This window comes from Panthera tigris, chromosome E2 (assembly GCF_018350195.1).
Source record: "Panthera tigris isolate Pti1 chromosome E2, P.tigris_Pti1_mat1.1, whole genome shotgun sequence".
Lineage (NCBI taxonomy): Eukaryota > Metazoa > Chordata > Mammalia > Carnivora > Felidae > Panthera > Panthera tigris.
In genome coordinates, this window is record NC_056674.1 from 7,007,012 (window position 1) to 7,027,695 (window position 20,684).

Genomic DNA, 20,684 nt, shown 5'->3' on the forward strand with positions numbered 1-20,684 from the left:
AGACTCCCAGGTCTGAAGGAGGAGGGGGCTGAGGCCTGGAATCCCAGGTCCCCAAGGGAGCCTGGATGCTGGGCCTCTCCTCCGCCAGACATCCCCTGCCCCCGCCGCTGACCCTGGCCTGTCTGGCAGCCCAGACAACCTCCCCCCCCTCCTCCGCCCCCACCTCGCACGGCTCACCCTTGACCCCTCAAAGCCCCGCAGCCCCTTCCCTGCCCCTCCCCCTCCCCTCCAGCCAGACGTTAACCCTTCCGCTGCCAGAGGCACCTCCAAAGCCAACCTCTCTCCCTCCACCTCCCCTGAGGGCTCGGGCGGGCATCTTGCCCCAGTGTCCTCCAGCCTCCGCGTCCAGCGACCCCGGCCCCAGCTCCCTCCTCCTCTGGAATCCGGGAGGCGTTCCCCGCCCTCTCCTCCTCCGGACCCCGGAATCCAGGCCCCCAGCCCCCTCCTCCGAGGATTCAGGAGTCTGGGTCCCCAGCCCCCTCCTCCTCCAAGAACCCAGAAACCCAGGCCGCTGCGGCCTCCTCCCCCTGGGACCCCGGGTCCCGGCCCCAGCGCCCTACCCCCGCCCCCCGCCGCCCCACCCCCCGCCCGCTTTCCGCAGACTCACGGCTCCGCCGCTCCCGCGTCGGAGGGCAGGGGCTCCCCGGTCAGCCCCCAGGCCGCGCCGCGCCGGGCCCGCCGCCGCCGCCGCCGCCGCCGCCGCCGCCGCCCGCTCTCCATCCTCTCCCCGCCTCCGCCGCCCGACGGCCTCTCCCCTTCCTCCCGGCGGCCCCGCCATCCTCCTTCCCTCCTCCCGACTCCCTCCGGTCCGCGTCTCCGCCCGGGACCCCGCGGGCCGGCCCCCTCCCCGGGCGCCCCCGCCCCGGCCCCTCCCCGCCGCCGGCCGGGCCCGGCCTGCCTCCCCCGGCCCCGGAGCTGGCCCCGGTCCAGGGGAAAAAATTCCATCCAGCCCCGGGGAGGAGGCGCGGGCGGGGGAGGGAGCGCGCGGGGAGGCCGGCCGGGAGCGTGACGCAGGGCGGAGGGAAGGGACAAAAGGGGCCGGGGCGGCGGGGCGCCGCGCTCCACTTCTCCCTCCCTCCGCCTCCTGCGGCCGGCCCGGCTCTCCCCTCTCCGCTTTCTCCCGCGCCCTCCACCTCTGCGCCCTCGCCTTGTCGCCGCGGTCGCCGCCTCCTGCGCGGTGCATTCTCCTCCCGGTCTCTCCGTCTCTGTGTCTCTCCTCTTCCTCCACCCCCCCCCCCCAGCGGGGTCTGCTCCCCTCCTCGCTCTCCCCCCTTCCTGCCCTCCCAGCCTCCTTCCCCTCCCTCCGCTTCGCCACCCCCCGCCCCCCGCGCTGGGGCCCCAAAGGTGAATCAGACCCATAGCTGCCCTTGCAGACGGAGCTCACAGTCTGATGGAGGAGACAGCCCCAGACGCAGACAGTTCCAATGCAGGGCGATCGGGGTATGACAGAGCCAGAGGCCAGCGGCTGTGCGAGCCCAGGGGAGGAAGGAGCCCTTTGGGCTGGAGACAGCCGAAGGGACCTCCGAGAACCGGGAGAAGTTAGATCTGGATGGCCGAGAGGGGGGCTGGCCGCAGCAAGGACGTTCCTGGCAGAGGCTCTAAGGCAGGGAACCGGGGGCGATTCCGGGAGGACCGCAAAGCAGTCAAGTCCGCCTGGAGCCTTAGAGGACAGGAGCCGAGGAGCTCCGGAGATGCGGCTGAGGCGGTGGGCGGGGCCAGGCTCGAGAGCGTTTTGAAGGCCAGGCTGGGAACTTTCTCCTGGGGGTGACCGGGAGCCGTGAAGGGTGGTAGTCAGATCTGGACGTCAGAGAGACCCCTCTGGGGCCCTGTGGGGGATGGGTGGAGGGGGCGGATGCCCGGGCTGGGGCTGGGACCCTGCGGACAGAAAGGAGAGGGTGGGGCAGAGAATGTGTGCCTGCAGGAGGGACTGGGCACTGACCGACTGTGGGCGTGATGGGGAGGGGAAGCCGTGAAGAAGATACAGCCACCAGGAGTCTGGCCCAGGAACTGAGGGGACAGAAGTTGTTCCCAAATGGGAACCAGGAGGAAGAGGGAACTGGGGAGGATAGGTGCTATGCGCAGCTTGGAACTTTGTGGGCGTTTGTGTCAGGGGACATTTAGGGAACACATTCAGGCAGCGGTGGGTATATGATTCTAGGGCTCCAACAGTGAAAAATGCGTTTGCCTTCCACCCTGCCCCCCAGACACCCAGTACTTGCTGGAGATAGCTTAGGCTTACCAATTTCTTGTGTATCTTTTCAGCCGAATTCTATGTATCTATGCGCATATATTATGCCACCCCTTTCTCTTTTTTTGTCCCCAGCTGGGATCACATTGTCCTACACTTTGCTTTTTTAACACTGCGCTTGAAGATCCTCCCCTATCCATGCTTATAGACCCAACTCCTCCATTTTAGGGGCTATATAGTATTCCATTGCATACATTATCCATACTTAGTCAATTGGGAGATTTGTTTTCTTGCATACAGAAACTAATGCTTATGCATATGCAAATTACTTCTTTTAAAAAATGTTTATCTATTTATTTTGAGAGAGAGAGAGAGAGAGAGAGCGCGCGCGCACAGGAACTGGGGAGGAGCAGAGAGAGAGAATCCCAAGCAGGCTCCACACCATTGGCACATTGCCGGATTCCGTGCGAAGCTCAGGAACCCTGATACCATGACCCAAACCGAAGTCAAGAGTTGGATGCCTAACGGACTGAGCCACCCAGGAGCCCCATTTGTTTTTTATTTTTATTTTTTACTGATTTCTTCCAATGCTCTTAAGCCTCTGAACTCAGATATTGGATACTGACCTCAGAGTCTTTTAAATTTTGTTTTTAATTACTAACGATAGGAATAATGGTAATGACAACACATACCCTTTGCTGAGTGTCTAGTTTGGGGTGGGACCTGGGCTGGGTATTTGTTATAAATCAGATCATCCAGTCATCACAGCAAACTTTCTATTTTTTAAATATTTTTTAAATTATTTTATTTAATACTAATATTTTAAATTTAAATTTTTATTTAAATTTTTAAATTTATAAATTTAAAAAATTTATAAATTTATAAATATATAAAATTTAAAAAAATTATAAAAATTTTAAATTAAAATTAAATTTATTAATATTTTAAATTTAAAATTAATATTTTATTTAATATTTTAAAATATGTTTGATTTAGAGAGAGAGAGCGTGGGGGGCGGGGAGAGGAGGGGCAGAGAGCAGGAGAGAGAAAATCCCAAGCAGGCTCCAGGCTGTCAGCACAGAGCCCTATGTGGGGATTGATCTCATCGTGACCTAAGCTGAAACCAGGAGTTGGACGCTCAACCAGCTGAGCCACCCAGGTGCCCCTCAGAGCAGTCTTGCTATTGGAATTGTTTTATCTCTGTGTAAGGATAGGGAACTGAAGTTCTGAACAGGGAGTTAGCCAACCTCCAAAGTGAATGGCAATGGCAGGACTTGAACCCTGGTCTCTGTGGCTCCACGGTCCATGCCTCTCCTTTGGAGGTGAGCTGCCTCTGCAAAAATATGCAGCTTACTTGGGATTAGTATTTGGCTCCTGTCATGCACACGAATTCACATGGGAGAAAAAGGACATTCTGTCAGGCCTCACACCTTGATTTGGTATCCAGAATTACTGTCACTCTGCATTTACCCCAGATGCCCTATAGTCAGGACAGGACAGTAACTGCACCACCCTGCTGTCTCCTTTTCCTGGCTCTGATCCTGTCATGTTGTGATCCTCGGTGTCTGGGTCTGGCTCTGGGAATTCACTGAGGGCACCATCTAGGCCTGAGTCATCTCTGTGTCCTCACTATCACCCAGCATAGGGTGTGGCTCATAGCAGGGGCCCAGGAAAGGGTTTGCTAATGAAATGGAGGGATAGATGAATAACAAACAGCTTTATGGGTTGGGTTGGCTTGGGACTTGCTTAAGCCTCTGGGGTAAAAGAACATACATAATTCCCGTTAGTTCCTAAAACATAAGGCCTACATTCTCATTGGTTAGTGAGTCACAGGACCAACTGTTTCCATCATTCTCTGATATAGAGTTTGTGACTCCCTTGGCACCTAACACTCAGCTGACCCGTTCCCACTAATCGCTGAGATTCAGGACCCACCATTCCAACGAATCCCTGAGAGTCATGACCCACCCTTCCCATCAGCCCCTGGGACTCTGGACCCACCCTTCCCATCAGCCCCTGGGACTCAGGACCCACCTTCCCATCAGCCCCTGAGACTCTGGATCTACCTTTCCCATCAACCCTGGAGACACCAAGGCCACCATTTTCATCAGACACTGGCATACAAATACTGTTGTTCTTTTCAGTCCCTGAGACCCAACATCTATAATTCCTATACCCCTAAGATACAGGGCCCACCATTCCCACCAACTCCTGAGATACAAGTTCTGCCATAATTATTATCCCTTGGAACAGTGTGCCAATGGAAAATAGAACCATCCCACCCATCACAAATACATCTCCACGATCCCAGAACAGGAACTATTAGCCATGAAGATACCTGTCTTGATGTAGGTCTGAGTCAATAATTCACTGATTAACACTGTAGAAAAGAAGGCACCAGGTCATGAAGAACATCAAAGTAGCAGAGAATCCTTCCATATGAGGGATCAAACCCAAACCCGAGATAATCCTACAGTACCACCAGAAAATCCTTCCACATGGGGGTTAAACTCCAAACTCAAGATAATCCTACAGCACTACTTAATCCCCACAGGTGCGATAATCCTCAGGCTGGCAGAGCAACCAAAATACCAGATGATCCAAATGCAACACAAGCTCCCGTTGCACCATTAAATTATCCCAGATGGGTACTTGCCCCTCGTAGGACTTGGGGACAGGGGCACCTTTTCTGTGTGTGTGTGTGTGTGTGTGTGTCTGTCTGTCTGTCTGTCTGTGTGGTGGGTGCAGAGAACACAAAGCTTTGTCCCTTCATTAACCCTTTCCTGGGCGGAGGGTAGGAAACATGGGAGGGATTTTGAAGGGAGAGTTTCTCCGCAGCTTGTTTCTTCCCCTTAGGACCATGCCTTCTGTTCATCCAAATAGTGAAGGACCTCCAGCTACCCTGTTTTTTTTTTGCATCTCTTCAAAAGGCAGAGAGGGTGGTTCTGAGGTTCAAGGAGACTGGCGTGGATGCGTGGTTTTCCAAGCCCCTCAGTGGCCATCTACTTCCGCTTCCTCTGGTAATAGAGCCTCTTTGGTGTATGAAATCCACCCACGTGACTCTACTGAGAATGTTCTGGGACTAATGCAACTTCCATTCCGCAAAACATGTGGTCTGGGCATTTGACCCAACACAGGCCAATCAGAACATTCATTTGTGTCCCCCCCCCCCCCCGACCCTGAAACAGAACTGATTAGAATCCAAGCTTTTACTTTTTAATCTTAAAAAAAATTTTTTTAGAGGATTTTAAGACTCATTACCCTGAGATAAAGAGTTACATGCTCCACTGACTGAGGCAGCCAAGCGCCTCTTTACTTTTTTATTTTGACGCCTCGTTTTGTTATTTATTTTTTATCTATTTGGTCTTATGAAATATACAAGCATTAAAAAATTTTTTCTTTAACGTTATTTGTTTTTGGGAGAGAGAGAGACAGAGCGCGCCTCAGGGAGGGGCACAGAGAGAAGGAGACAGAATCTGAGGCAGGCTCCAGGCTCTGTGCTGCTAGCACAGAGCCTGACCCAGGGCTTGAACCCACGAACCGCAACTGAGGCACCCAGGCACTCCAAGTATACAAGCATTTGTACACACATGTAGTGTTTTTGTTTTCCAAGAACAGAATTATATTGTATATAGCAAAGTGTTTAAGAGCACAGATTCTGAAGCCAGGCTGAATCCTGGCTCAACCATTTTCTTAGCTGTGTCTTTTTATGCCTCAATTTTGGCATCAGTGAAATGGGTATGATAATTAATAGTACCTACATCACAGGGTTGAGATATGAGGATTACAGGAGTTAATATGTATAAAGTGCTTAAAACAGTGTCTGGCACCTAGTAAGCCACAGATAGGATTATCTGTTGTTATTATTCCCACAAAAAATAGAAAGCTAGCTCTTTAGTCTAATTTCTACATAAACATGCACAGCATTTTCTAGAAACAGGACAATTTATACATATGGAAATATTTTTTACTACATTCTTCTTCCTCTCCCTCCTCTTTCTTTTTCCTTTGCTTGCTTTTTTTTTTTTTTAAGGTCTTTATTTTTTTTTAATGTTTATTTATTTTTGAGAAAGAGAGCGAATGAGCACAAGTAGGGTGGGGGCAGAGAGAGGGAGAGGCCAAGGATCCGAAGCAGGCTCTGTGGCTCAGCGCAGAGCCGGATTTGGGGCTTGAATTCATGAACCGGGAGATCATGACCTGAGCCCAAGTCAGACGCTTAACCACCCGAGCCACCCAGGCACCCCTTGCTTGTCTTTTCTCGACTCCTTCCTTCTTGTCCACGCCCCAGGCACCTCTTCACCCTGAATTACATATGGTATCTGTCATGGGTTGAATTATGTGCCGTCCACCCCTGTGTTGAATTCTTAACTCCCAGTACCTGTGAATGTGACCTGATTTGGGGGTCTTTAAGATGTAATCAAATTAAGATGAGATCATGCTAGAGTAGAGTGATCCTTAAATCCAATGACTGGTATTTTTTTTTTTTATGTTTATTTATTTTTGAGAGAGAGACACAATGCGAGCAGGGAAGGGACAGAGCGTGAGGGAGACACAGAATCTGAAGGAGGCTCCAGGCTCTGAGCTGTCAGCACAGAGCCCGACATGGGGCTCGAACTCCCAAACCGTGAAATCATGACCTGAGCCGAAATCAAGGGTCAGATGCTCAACCAACTGAGCCACCCAGGCGCTCCTAAGATCATAATAGCCACTTTTAAATTTAAGCATCCTGGTGTAAGGTGGAGTGAAAACCTTGTGTGTGCATTCAAAGTCAAAATTTTATCTGTCAGTTGAAGTGTGTGTATATGTGCGCGCGTGAGTAATTGCATAATTACAGGAGTAAGACGCTGAAATAATTAATGATGATTGCAGGCTGTAGGTTGGGTTTTCAGGAAAGGGACTCTGAAAAAGAAATTAGGGTTTAGGATATTAACTGGGGAGCGCTGTCAGGTTCAGCAGCGTAAAGGGGGGCAGGGAGAGGAAGAAGCTGAACTATGATACCTCATCCAGTCCCACAGGCAGCTCAAGCTGAATGCCCCCAGGCATGTGTCTCAAGAGGCAAGAGGACCAAGTCTTTGTATTACACATTGACCTGGCATTGGATGTGGGCTGCCCCTAGGGAGGGGCTGTGACCAAGGGCAGGGGAGTGGGCAAGGCAGCCCTTTTCCTCTGAGGGCAGTCTCTGGGACGGGCACTCAGCTGCAAGACCTCAACACCCTCAGCAGCGTCCTGGAGGGGAAGTCTGTCCATTATAGCATGCCTTTTACATGCCCCAAACAAATTTTGAGAGCTTCCGTGTAATTATGTAAATCAGGAAGGAGAGTGAGTGTTGGTGTGAATATTAAAGGCGCTTCATTCAGATACCATTAGGAAGACAGTTTTCTCCTCTTGCAATGGACAAATTCCTGTAAAAATGTGAGTAATAAATAACGTGAGGCAAAACAGCAAAGATCAGATCGAATGGAAATTCAGAGATCATTTCTATGGCAGGCAGCCTTCTTTGTAGAACTGTTTTGTATTCTACCATTCATACTATTAAAAATAATCTTTAATAACTATATTTGATTATTTATTTACTTAATTGTATTTTTAAAAAGTATTACTTCAGGGGTGCCTGGGTGGCTCAGTCGATTAAGTGTCCAACTCTTGATCTCAGCTCAGGTCTTGATCTCAGGGTTTTGAGTTCAGGCCCTGTGTTGGGCTCCACACTGGGCATGAAGCCTACTTAAAAAAATAAAAAGTAGGGGCTTCTGAGTGGCTCAGACAGGTAAGCATCCAACTCTTGATTGCAGCTCAGGTCATGATCTCACAGTTTGTGGGATCGAGCCCCACGTTGGACTCTGCACTGGCAGCACAGAGCTTGCTTGGGATTCTCCCTCTCTCTCTCTCTCAAAATAAATAAACATTAAAAAATTATAATGAAATAAAAAGTTAAAAATAAATAAATAAATGGTAAAAAGTATTCCTTCACATTTGTGAGGATGAATTTTAAAAGTTTGACAGCTTTGCTGACTTAAATTTCTTGAAGTGGAAATAAAACTCTCTAAAATTATGTACAACAACTTGTATGATAAATCACCTTTGATCCAGACATAATAGTGAATGCAAAGAGCATGAGGAAAATAGGAAAGTGTTAGAAAATTAGATCCGCTGAATACATGTTGTTCTCACCAATCAAACCTCAAAACAACATATTTTATAAGAATACTTTTGAGGGGTGTCTGGGTGGCTCAGTCGGTTAAGCATCCAACTTTGGTTCAGGTCATGATCTCGCTGTTCCCGAGTTCAAGCCCCACGTCAGGCTCTGTGCTGACAGTTCAGAGCCTGGAGCCTCCTTCAGATTCTGTGTCTCCCTCTCTTTCTGCCTCTCCCCTGTTTGCTCTCTGTCTCTCTCTCTGTCTCTCTCTCTCTCTCTCTGCCTCAAAAACAAACATTAAAAAATTTTTTTAATAAAGTAAAAGAATATTTTGGAAGGATAATTTATATAGATACAAGTGCATATATAAGTTTTGAGCCTATTAAGGCCAAAAGCTTACATCAAAGCTGCCAAGTTGACTGCAAAATACTGTCAACTGTTTTCAGAAGTGGAAAATGAATGATTTTCAAAAATTTCCCAAGCTATTAGTCCCACAAGTTCTTTCTAGAAAACATAGTTTGAAAAATTGTCTGGATCTTATTAAGCTGTGCACAGACTTACTATGTGTATTACTTCCATATCTTGTACATGGAACATTTGGATATGAAGAAACCATCAGGTATCTTTTTATCTGATTTGTGATGAAAAATTTTTAAATTTATTTATTTTGAGAGAGAGAGAAAGAGAGCACATGTGCATGCACAAGCGGGGGAAGGGGCAGAGAGAGAGGGAGAGAGAATCCCAAGCAGGCTCTGAACTGTCAGCACAGAGCAGGATGTGGGACTTGATGTCACGAACCGTGACATCATGACCTGAGCTGAAATTGAGTCAGATGCTTAACTGACCGAGCCACCCAGGTGTCCCTGATTTATGATGAACTTCACCCTGTTTCTACTTGATTGCTGAGATATTTCTAGGTCTTATACATAGTTAATAAGACAGTGAATATGGCTTATGAAATATATGTGGAATGGAAAAGCAGTGTTGTCATTGATAATGGAACGAAAATGGAGAAGGCTATGAGGGAATTAGAAATTGCAAGCGTATTATGATGTGTTCACACTCTTTAGCTGTGTGTCTAAAGTGATTGGAGCTCAGTACCAGGTGAACAATTACCGGCCATAAGCAGAAAGATGGCGAGCTACACTGTTATGGTTTTTCTTCAGCCAAAATCAATCTCGTGACATACGACAGGTTTTGGAACTGCATTCAAACAAAATGGCAAAAAAGCTCTTCTATGTTCAAAGGCCCACTTGAGCAAAAGAAGATATTTTATTTTTTATTTTTTAAAGTTTATTAATTTTTTTTTTTTTTTTTTAGTAATCTCTACACCCAAGGTGGAGCTTGAACTTACGACCCTGAGATCAAGAATCTCATGCTCGGGGTGCCTGGGTGGCTCAGTTGGTTAAGCATCCGACTTCAGCTCAGGTCATGATCACACAGTTTGTGGGTTTGAACCCTGCATCCCGCTGTGTGCTGACAGCTCGGACCCTGGAGCCTGCTCTGGATTCTGTGTCTCCCACTCTCTCTGCCCCTCCCCGACTCGTGCTGTCTGTCTGTCTGTCTGTCTCTCTCAAAAATAAAAAATTAAAAAATATTACCAAAAAAAAAAAAAAAACCAGCAGAAGGTCATGCTCTTCCAACTAAGCCAGCCAGGTGCCCCAAGAAGAGATTTTATGGTATACTCTGCATGGCAATATTAACATATCAAGACTTCCTGACAACTGAGAGTTGCTTATAGAAAAAGCGGTTGGTTTATCTGATGAGCCTACTGAAGAGGTAGCCAAACCAAGGTGCTTGGAGCATGGAGGCAGTCTATACAGATACGTGTTATAAAAAGTTTGCCGTCATCCTGCTCCTACCAAGGTGCCAAAATTGGTGTGTAGCTGTTGAAAACCGGGCTCACAGATGGAAATTCAGACCCCATTCTTGTAGTGTAGGTGCCTTCTAAAATGGCTCCCGATGATCTCCACTTCCTGGTATTCATGCCCTTGTGTAACCCAGCTCCCCTGAGTATGGGCCGCACCCATTGACTTGCTTATAACTCCTAGAATATGGTGAAAGTGATGGGATGTCATTTCATTTCCAAGATCAGGTTACAAAGGCCTGGGATTTCTGTCAAATTCTCTCTATTGCCTTCCTGGCTTTCATTATTAATGAAGTAAGTGGCTATACTGTGATCTCCTATTTTGGAAGGACCTAGGTGGCAAGAACCTGAGGGAATCCTAGCAAGGAACTGAGGCACTCGGTACAACCTCCTATGAAGAATGTTGCACAAAACCAATGAATGAGCTTGGAAGTCAGTCATTCCAAGTAGAGCCTTCAGACGAGACCGCAGGCCTTGGGTCAGCACCTTGGTTTTAGCCTAGTGAGAAAGTATGAAACAGAAGACTGAGATAAGCTCTGCTCAGACCCTTGACTCACAGAAACCTTGAGATAATAAATGTGTTGGGTTTTTTTTCTTTTAATTAAGTAGTCTCCACACCCAACGTGGGGCTTGAACTCATGACCCTGAGATCAAGAGTCACATGCCCTACCAACTGAGCCAGCCAGGTACCCCAATGAATGTGTTGTTTTAAGCTGCTTAGTTCTGGGATCATTTGTTACACAGCAAAAGATGACTAATACAGTTTTGACATCCTGGAAGTCAATGGCCTTGCTCCATTGTCATGTTTCTCATTCGAGATTGAAGAACAGATTATTCCTGAGTAATTATGTGAAGTAGCCAGTGCCTGCAAAAACCTCAGGGGAAAAGAAAAAAATGTGAGAGAGGGCAGGGCTTTCTCGCTTTTGATAATGTCAGGCTGGGTTATTTCAATCAGCCCTTCTACTGAAAACAATGAAAAGCACTGGATAAAATGCTAACAACAGTTCTTGCAAAATCATGAAAGATAGGACAATCTAGTGAGGAGTTTCCCAGGTTAGGTGTTTTTTTTTTTTTTTAATTTTTTTAATGTTTATTTATTTTTGAGAGAGAGAGAGAGAGACAGAGCATGAGTGGGGGAGGCAGAGAGCAAGGGAGACACAGAATCTGAAGGAGGCTCCAGGCTCTGAGCTGTCAGCAGAGAGCCTGACGCGGGGCTTGAACCCACCAACTGTGAGATCATGACCTGAGCCAAAGTTGGGTGCTCAACCGACTGAACCATCCAGGTGCCTCTCCCAGCTTAGGTTTATTAAGGGGAACTCAGAGAAATAAGAAAAGCATTCTGAGCTGCTCTGATTATGAAAATGAGCCATAGTTTTCAACAGGCTCCCGGAATGAAGGGAACCCAGATCAAAGTGGTACCCTGCTGCTGCTATGGCAAATGGAAAAGCAAACTTACACCCTCTCTGGAGGAAAGTTCTTAAATCACAAAAAGAAAATGGTCCCAGCTGGAAGGTGTGAGATGGACAGAGCAAGAAAGTGGTCAATGTATAGATGTTTCCATCAGAATCTCACTGTGAAACTCATGGCCCTGTGAAGGGCTCAGTTGAACATAAGCTAATGGCCCAATTAAACATAACTAGTTACAGAGGTGTGGCAGGATTAAGAGGTCCAGTAAGGGATAGTGGGATTTCTGGTACCAGCAATGGTGGGGAGCCATTACTACCCCCAGATCTGATGGGACAAGGAAGGAAACGATGGTACCTGAAGCCAGTGAGACATGTAGGCTTGGAGGATGGGTCTCTTAGGGTGGTCTGGAGAAACAGAACCAATAGGGTATAGATACATAGGAAGAGATTGTTTATATGGAATCGGCTTATGCAATTATGGAGGCTGGGAAGTCCCACAATCTGTTCCATCAAGCAGACACTAAAAACATTCCCAAACAGGCTGATGGTGGCTTGGTCCGTTAAGCATCCGACTCTTGATTTCAGCTCAGGTCATGATATCCCAGTTCGTGAGTTCGAACCCCACGTCCGGCTCTGTGCTGACAGCACTGAGCCTCCTTGGGATTCTCTCTCTCTCTCTGCCCCTCCCCTGCTCACGCTCTCTCTCAAAACAAATAAATAAACATAAAAAAAGCATTCACAAAAATGTAAAACAATGCTATTCTTTTCATTGACTTTTGTTTTAAAAGAGTGTTTTCTATTAAATACATTCTTTGTGTTAACTTGTAATTTTAAAATGTGATTTTTAAATGGATTAATACATAAATATTTTGAAAGTTCCTCTATCTTAATTCCTCATAAGGTAAGTATTCATAGTTATAAACTGCATAAGCCAAAACTCTTGGGGCTCTCAATACTTCTTTTTTTCATAGCGTAAAGACGTCCTGAAACTGAAAAGTCTGGGGCCTGCTGAGAAGCATACAACTATGTATAGAATTCTCACACACACTGTGTTGCAGAAAATAAGATACAAAAGGATACAGAAAGTCTTGTTTCATGTGCATAAATATCTAGCCTTGAAAACAGGCAAAAGAAAACTAAGTGAAGGCATTAAAAAGAAGACTCAGAGCAATGGTGCCTGGGTGGCTCAGTCTGTTGAACGTCTGACTTTGGCTTGGTCATGATCTCATGGTTTGGGAGTTCAAGCCCTGCATTGGGCTCTCTGTCTCAAAGATAAATAAACATTAAAAAGAAAAAAAGAAGATTGAGGACAAGTTTATCAAAAAGTTAGAATGTTGCAAACTTCTGGAGGTGTGGAGGAGTTACCATTGAAGAAAAGGAAAACACATGGGTGAGATTCTGAAATATTGTGTATATTTCATTTCTTGACCTATGTGACAATAGAGTGTTGAATTTTTTTAAATGTTTTTATTTATTTTTGAGACAGAGAGAGACAGAGCATGAACAGGGGAGGGGCAGAGAGAGAGGGAGACACAGAATCTGAAACAGGCTCCAGGCTCTGAGCTGTCAGCACAGAGCCCATCGCAGGGCTCGAACTCTCGGACTGAGAGATCATGACCTGAGCCGAAGTCGGACGCTTAACCGACTGAGCCACCCAGGCGCCCCTAGAGTGTTTACTTTAAAATTACTCGTGTGTAGGGGCGCCTGGGTGGCTCAGTCGGTTAAGCGTCCGACTTCGGCTCAGGTCATGATCTCACGGTTTGTGAGTTCGGGCCCCACGTCAGGCCCTGTGATGACAGCTCGGAGCCTCGAGCCCGGTTCGGATTCTCTCTCTGCCCCTCCCCTGCTCACACTGTGTCTCTCTCTCTCTCAAAAACAAACACCAAAAAAATTAAAAAATAAAATAAAATTACTCATGTGTGAAAATAAAATAAAATTACTCGTGCATATGAATACATTTGTTTTATGCATCTTTAATATTTCACAAGAAATATATAGCTGAGAGCAAGAATCTTACATCTGCTTCTGAAATGGTTGAGAAAGCAGCAAAGATTCAGTCTGTGGAACATCTTTAATGAAGTTACATCATTGCTTTTGACCAAATTTTCCCGAAGAGGAAGTAATCCTTTCCTTTAATCACTTTCTCTTCTTAGGAAGGAAGGAAAGCTTAATACCCTGATGGTGACATCACTATCACGGGGATCCTTTACTGGCAAAGTGAGCATTTACTTAGTATCAGAACTGTGCAGTTTGGTGAACAGAGAGAAAAAGAAATAACAGCTGTTAGTGCCAAGAGGGGCGCCTGGGTGGCTCAGTCAGTAAAGCATCCAACTTTGGCTCAGGTCATGATCTCACAGTTTGTGAGTTTGAGCCCCAGTCAGACTCTCTACCTTCAGCGCAGAACCCGCTTCCAATCCTCTGTCTCCCTTTCTCTCTGCACCCCCCCTCCGCCGTGTTCTCTCTCTCTATGAAAAATATATAAACATTAAAAAAATAAAAGTGCCTAGAAATCATTGTTCCCACACTCTACTGTTAAAATGTTAAAGTTAGATCATCATACAGTTTTAACTCTTTATGTTGAACTCATTTTAGTGTTTTGAAAAGTTGCAAAAATAGTACCGAGAATTCCCACATACTCCTCTAACTTTCCCTAACGTTAACTTCTTACATAACTGGTGCCAAGAATACACAATGGGGAAAGAATAATCCCTTAACGAATGATGTGGGGGAAACTGAATATTCATGCAAAATAATCAGATTGGACCCTTATCTTATAGCCTACACAAAAATCAACTGAAAATGGGTTGAAGACCTAAGCATCAGACCTTAAACTATAAAGCTCCTAGAACAACATAGAGAAAAGCTTCATGACAAAGGTCTTAGCATTGATTTCATGGATATGACCCCAAAAGCACAGGCAACAAAAGCAAGAACAAACAAGGAGGACTATATCAAACTAAAAAGCTTCTGCACAGCCAAGGAAACAATCAAGGGTGAAGAGACAACCTATGGAAGGGGAGAAAATATTTACAAACCATATATCCGATAAGGAGTTAATCTCTAAAATATGTAAGGAACTCCTACAATTCAAGAGTAAAAAAAATTAAAGCCTTAGTTTAAAATTTAGCTCAATTTAAAAAATGAGGTGAAAATTGAATAGACATTTCTTCCAAGAAGACACATAGATGGCCAAGAGATACATGAGAAAATGCTTCACATCACTCATTATCATGGAAATGTAAATCAAAACCACAATAAGATATACCTCACACCTGTCAGGATGGCTATATAAAACAAAACAAAACAAAACAAAACAAAACCCCAAAAGTGTTGAAGATGTGGAGAAATTAGAACCTTTGCACACTGTTGGTAGGAATGCAAAATGGCAGGGGTGCCATTGGAAACAGTATGGAGCTTCCTTGAAGAATTAGAAAGAGACTACCTATGATCCAGCAATCTCACTTCTAGATATTTATCCAAAAATATTGAAATCAGGATCTTGAAGAGATATTAGTGCCTCTATGTTCATTGCAGCATTATCAACAATAGCCAAAATGTGGAAACAACTTATATGCCCATTGACAGGTGGATGGATTGAAACAAACAAACAAACAAACAAACAGACAAACAAAACCCCTGTGGTATATACATATGATGGGATCTAATTCAGTTTTAAAGAAAGGAAATTCTGCAACATGCAGCAACATGGATGAACCTTGAGGACATCATGCTAACTGAAGTAAGCCAGGCACAGAAAGACAAATGCTGGATGAGTCCACTTACATGAAGTATGTAAAATAGTCAAATTCAGGGATACCTGGCTGGCTCGGTCGGTAGAGCATGTAATGCTTGACCTCAGGGTTGTAGGTTCGAGCTCCACATTGGGTGTAGAGATTACTTAAAAAAAATAAAATCTTTTAAAAAATAGTCAAAATTTGGGGCGCCTAGGTGGCTCAGTCAGTTAAGCGTCTGACTTTAGTTCAGGTCGTGATCACAGGGTTCATAGATTCGAGCCCCGCGTCGGGCTCTGTGCTGACAGCTCGGAGGCTGGAGCCATCTTCGGATTCTGTGTCTCCCCCTCTCTCTGCCCCTCTCTTGCTCATTCTCTGTCTCTCTCTGTCTCTCAAAAGTAAATAAACGTTTTAAAAAAAACTTAAAAAAATAGTCAAATTCACAGGATCAAAGAGTGGAATGATGGTTGCCAGGGGCTGGAGGAAGGAGGAAATGGAAAATTACTTATCAACTGACATAAAGTTCAGGTAAGCAAGATGAATGAGTTCTAGAGATCTGTGGTGCAACACTGTCCCTACAATCAACAGCACTGTGTTGTACCCTTAAACTTTGTTAGAGGGGGAGGTGCCTGGGTGGCTCAGCGGGTGAGGCCTCTGACTTTGGCTCAGGTTGTGATCTCACAGTTCTTGAGTTCAAGCCCTGCATCCGGCTCTGTACTGACAGAGCAGAGCCCATTTTGAATCCTCTGTACCCCTCTTTCTCTGCCCCTTCCCTGCTTGTGTGCTCTCTCTCAAAAATAAGTAAAGATTTTAAAAAAATTGTTAAGAGGGTAGATCTCATGTTGAATTTATTGCAATAAAATAAAAAATGTCAAATCTCAGGAAATTGGGGCACCTGGGTGGCTCAGTCGGTTAAGCGTCCACTTCGGCTCAGGTCATGATCTTGTGGTTTGTGAGTTCGAGCCCCATGTCAGGCTCTGTGCTGACGGCTCGGAGACTGGAGCCTGCGTGGATTCTGTCTCCTTCTCTCCCTGCCCCTCCCCCACTTGTGCTCTGTCTTTCTCTATCTATCAAAAATAAATAAATGTAAAAAGAAAAAAAATTTTTAACTCAGGAAATTAACATTGGTATAATGCTACTGACCTTACTATATATATATATATATATATATATATATATATATATATATTTTTTTTTTTTTTTTTTTTTAATTTTTAACGTTTATTTCTTATTGAGAGACAGAGACACAGATCGTGAGCAGGGGAGGGGTGGAGAGAAGGGGAGACACAGAATCCGAAGTAGGCTCCAGGCTCCCAGCTGTCAGCACAGAGCCCGACGGCAGGCTCGAACGCATGAACCGTGAGATCATGACCTGAGCCGAAGTCGGACATTTAACCGACTGAGTCACCCAGGCGCCCCTGTTATATTTTTAAATAATAAAGTTATCAAGAACCTTTATTTATTTATTTATTTATTTATTTATTTATTTATTTATTTAAAAAAAATTTTTTTAACGTTTATTTATTTTTGAGACAGAGACAGAGCATGAACGGGGGAGGGGCAGAGAGAGAGGGAGACACAGAATCGGAAGCAGGGTCCAGGCTCCGAGCTGTCAGCACAGAGCCCAATGCGGGGCTCGAACTCACAGACCATGAGATCATGATCTGAGCTGAAGTCGGACGCTTAACCGACTGAGCCACCCAGGCGCCCCTATCAAGAACCTTTTAATGTAACTCGTGGTCATTTGGGCTTTCTGTGAAGTCTGCTCAGGGCATTAGGCAATTTTGGTATTGGGTTGCCTAATTCTTTTTCTAATTAAGTTTGTGGTTTCTTTATAATCCTCATCCAATGAGAATTGCTGTCAAAAGTATTACAACCACGTCGGTTGTAGGGATCACTTAAATAAATAAAACCTTAAAAGAGAGCGAGAGATTGTTTTACAGTTTTGCAAACCTCTTTAGTCTCTGGCTTAATGGGAGATAACAGAATTCTCATACCTGCGTCTTCATTCAATTTGTTGTGATAGTTGGCTTTTTTTTTTTTTTTTTTTCCATTTTGGCTTGTTTTCAGTGATGTCAGTGAGCCAAAGTTCATTCATCCATGATTCAGCTGGTGAGCGTTCAGTTTGTGTTCAGTGTTGTGGGTTTCGTTTGGTTTGCTACCATGAGAAATGCTACCATTAATATCCTTGTTTGTTCATCCTTATGTGTTTCTACCTCTGCTTCCGTGGAATTAATTCTCTAGAGTGGGATGGTTGAGATCAGGGCAGTGTGTAGATGTAATGCTAGTGGCCGATGCCATATCACTTCCACATGTAAGCGTGTTCTTTCGTCACACTCACGCCAGCTAAGGGTGTTCCAATGCCTTATAATTTTGCCATCTGGGGCACCTGGGTGGCTTGGTCGGTTAAGCGTCCGACTTCAGCTCAGGTCATGATCTCATGGTCCGTGAGTTCGAGCCCCGCATCGGGCTCTGTGCTGACAGCTCAGAGCCTGGAGCCTGTTTCCAATTCTGTGTCTCCCTCTCTCTCTGCCCCTCCCCTGTTCATGCTCTGTCTCTCTCTGTCTCAAAAATAAATAAACGTTAAAAAAAAAAAATTTGCCATCTAAAGGGGCACCGTATTTTTACTCAGATACGCACTTTTCAAACTCCTGGTTAATTTGAGCGTTTGTTTCATGGTTAGCTTTTTGGATTTGTTTTGTTCTATGAATTCTCTATTCTCATTCCTTGCCCATTTTCCATTGAGCTGTTTCTCTCTTTTTAACTTCTTGTAGGAGAATGGATCTCGATTTTTAATAGCCATCAGTATTGAAAGATGTACTATCAACGACCCTCGGTACACTGATGATTGTTTGGGTGCATTTTGCTATACAGAAGTTTTTATTTTTGTTTTTACATATAGAGAGTATTTATTATTTTTCCCCCCAGGTTTTTATTTAAATTCCAGTAGTTAGGGGTACCTGGGTGGCTCAGTCAGGTAGGCATCCGACTCTTGATCTCAGCTCAGGTCTGGCTCTATGCTGGGTGCGAAGGCTACTTAAAAGAAAAAAATTCAGCTAGTTAGCATACAGTGTAATATGAGTTTCAGGTGTATTTAGTGATTCAACACTTACATGCAATACCCGATGCTCATCACAAGTGCCCTCATTAATACCCATCATCTATTTATTTATTTATTTTAATGTTTATTTATTTTTGAGAGAGAGAGAGACAGAGAATGAGTGGAGGAGGGGCAGAGGGAGAGGGAGACACAGAATCCGAAACAGGCTCCAAGCTGTCAGCACAGAGCCCGACGCGGGGCTCGAACCCACAAACCGTAAGATCATGACCCAAGCTGAAGCCAGCCGTTCAACCGACTGAGCCACCCAGGCGGCCCACCCATCATCTATTTAACCCATCCCCTCACCCATCCGCCCTCTGGTAACCATCAGTCCATTCTGTGTAGTTAAGAGTCTGTTTCTTGCCAAAAGTTCCTTTTTTTAATGTTTTCATTTAATTATTTTGAGAGAAGGCGAGTGGGGGAGGGGCAGAGGGAGAGGGAGGATCCCAAGCAGGCTCTCCACTGTCAGCACAGAGCCTGGCACGGGACTCTTTCTCATGAACCGTGAGATGGTGACCTGAGCCAAAATCAAGAGTCGGATGCTTAATGGACTGAGCCACCCAGGCACCCCTTGGCAAAAGTTTTTATATCCATATAGTCACATGACTATTTTTTCCCCAGACCTTTTGGTCTCCTGCTTAGTTACCTCCACAGTCGCATAATTGCCTTGATTTTCTTCTAATATGTTCACAACTTAAAAAAAAAAAAAAAAGTTTAATCCTCTCATGCCTTTCTGTATGTGATGTGACCTGAGATGGGAGTCCAGCTTTATTATATTTTCAGATAGGTCTGTTTAGCCAAGACCTGTTTTTTTGTTTTTTGAAGAAGTTAGCATTGTTGTTTTTAAGATTTTATTTATTTAAAAAAATTATTTAATGTTTATTCATTTTTGAGAGAGAGACAGAGAGTGAGAGGGGAATGGGAAGAGAGAAAGGGAGACACAGAATCTGAAACAGGCTCCAGGCTCTGAGCCGTCAGCACAGAGCCTGATGCAGGGCTTGAACCCACGAACCATGAGATCATGACCTGAGTCGAAGTCGGACACTTAACCGACTGAGCCACCCAGGCGCCCCAAGATTTTATTTTTAAGTAATCTCTACACCCAACGTGGGGCTTGAATCCACAACCCCAAGATCAAGAGTCACATGCTCTACCAACAGAGCCAGCCAGGCACCCCAAGTCCTGTTTGTTAAATACACTATTCTTTCTCATTTGAATAGGACCATCACCATTGTTACATTTAAAATTCTCATGTAGACTTGGATGTATTCTGGGTTCCTTAGCATGTCCTTTGAGCTAGTTTTCTATTCCTATTCCAATATTACACTAGTTTGATGACACCAAATTGATAGTATATTCTTCTGCATTAAAACAAACAAACAAACAAACAAGCAAACACCCTTCATTACTTTTCTAAGAGCTTTGATAAATGAATGACAGGAAAGAGTAAGGACCCTCCACGCTCTGTCATCGTAGATTGTAGGAGCCATAAAAGCCTGGATCAGCCTGTAGCCACCTTCATGAGCGTCAGTGGAAGCAACTGTCTGTAGGTAGTGAATTAAAGATCATTTATTTATTTATTTTTTAATGTTTATTTATCTTTGAGAGAGAGAGAGAGAGAGAGCGAGCGTGAGTGGAGGAGGGGCAGAGAGAGAGAGAGAGAGGGAGACACAGAATCCGAAACAGGCTCCAGGCTCCGAGCTGTCAGCACAGAGCCCAATGCGGGGCTCAAACTCATGGACCCTGAGATCACGACCTGAGCCGAAGTCAGACGTTTACCCAACTGAGAGCCACCCAGGCGCCCCAGATATCATTTAAAAAGTGGAGAACTAGCTTCTTGCCATTTCAGTCTCTTCAGCAGGAGGTGAGAACAATAAAAGGGGGAAAGAACAGCTATGGAGCAACCAGTCAACTGTACCAACCCTCCTACAAAATGATGAACACCAACTCTACTTACCTGCTGGACTCAGAGTAAGACAATGATGGGGATTGTCATCACAGAACAGAAGTATAAATCTATAAGCCTATAAGAGTAACACGCTGATAGGGGCACCTGGGTGGCTCAGTCGGTTAAGAGACTGACTCTTGGTTTCAGCTCACGTCATGATCTCTCAGTTTTGTGAGTTTGAGCCCCATGTCCAGCTCTGTGCTGATAGCTCAGAGCCTGGAGCCTGATTTGGATTCTGTATCTCCCTCTCTCTCTGTCCTTTCCCCGCTCACACTCTGTCTCTGTCTTTCTCAAAAATAAATAAAACATTT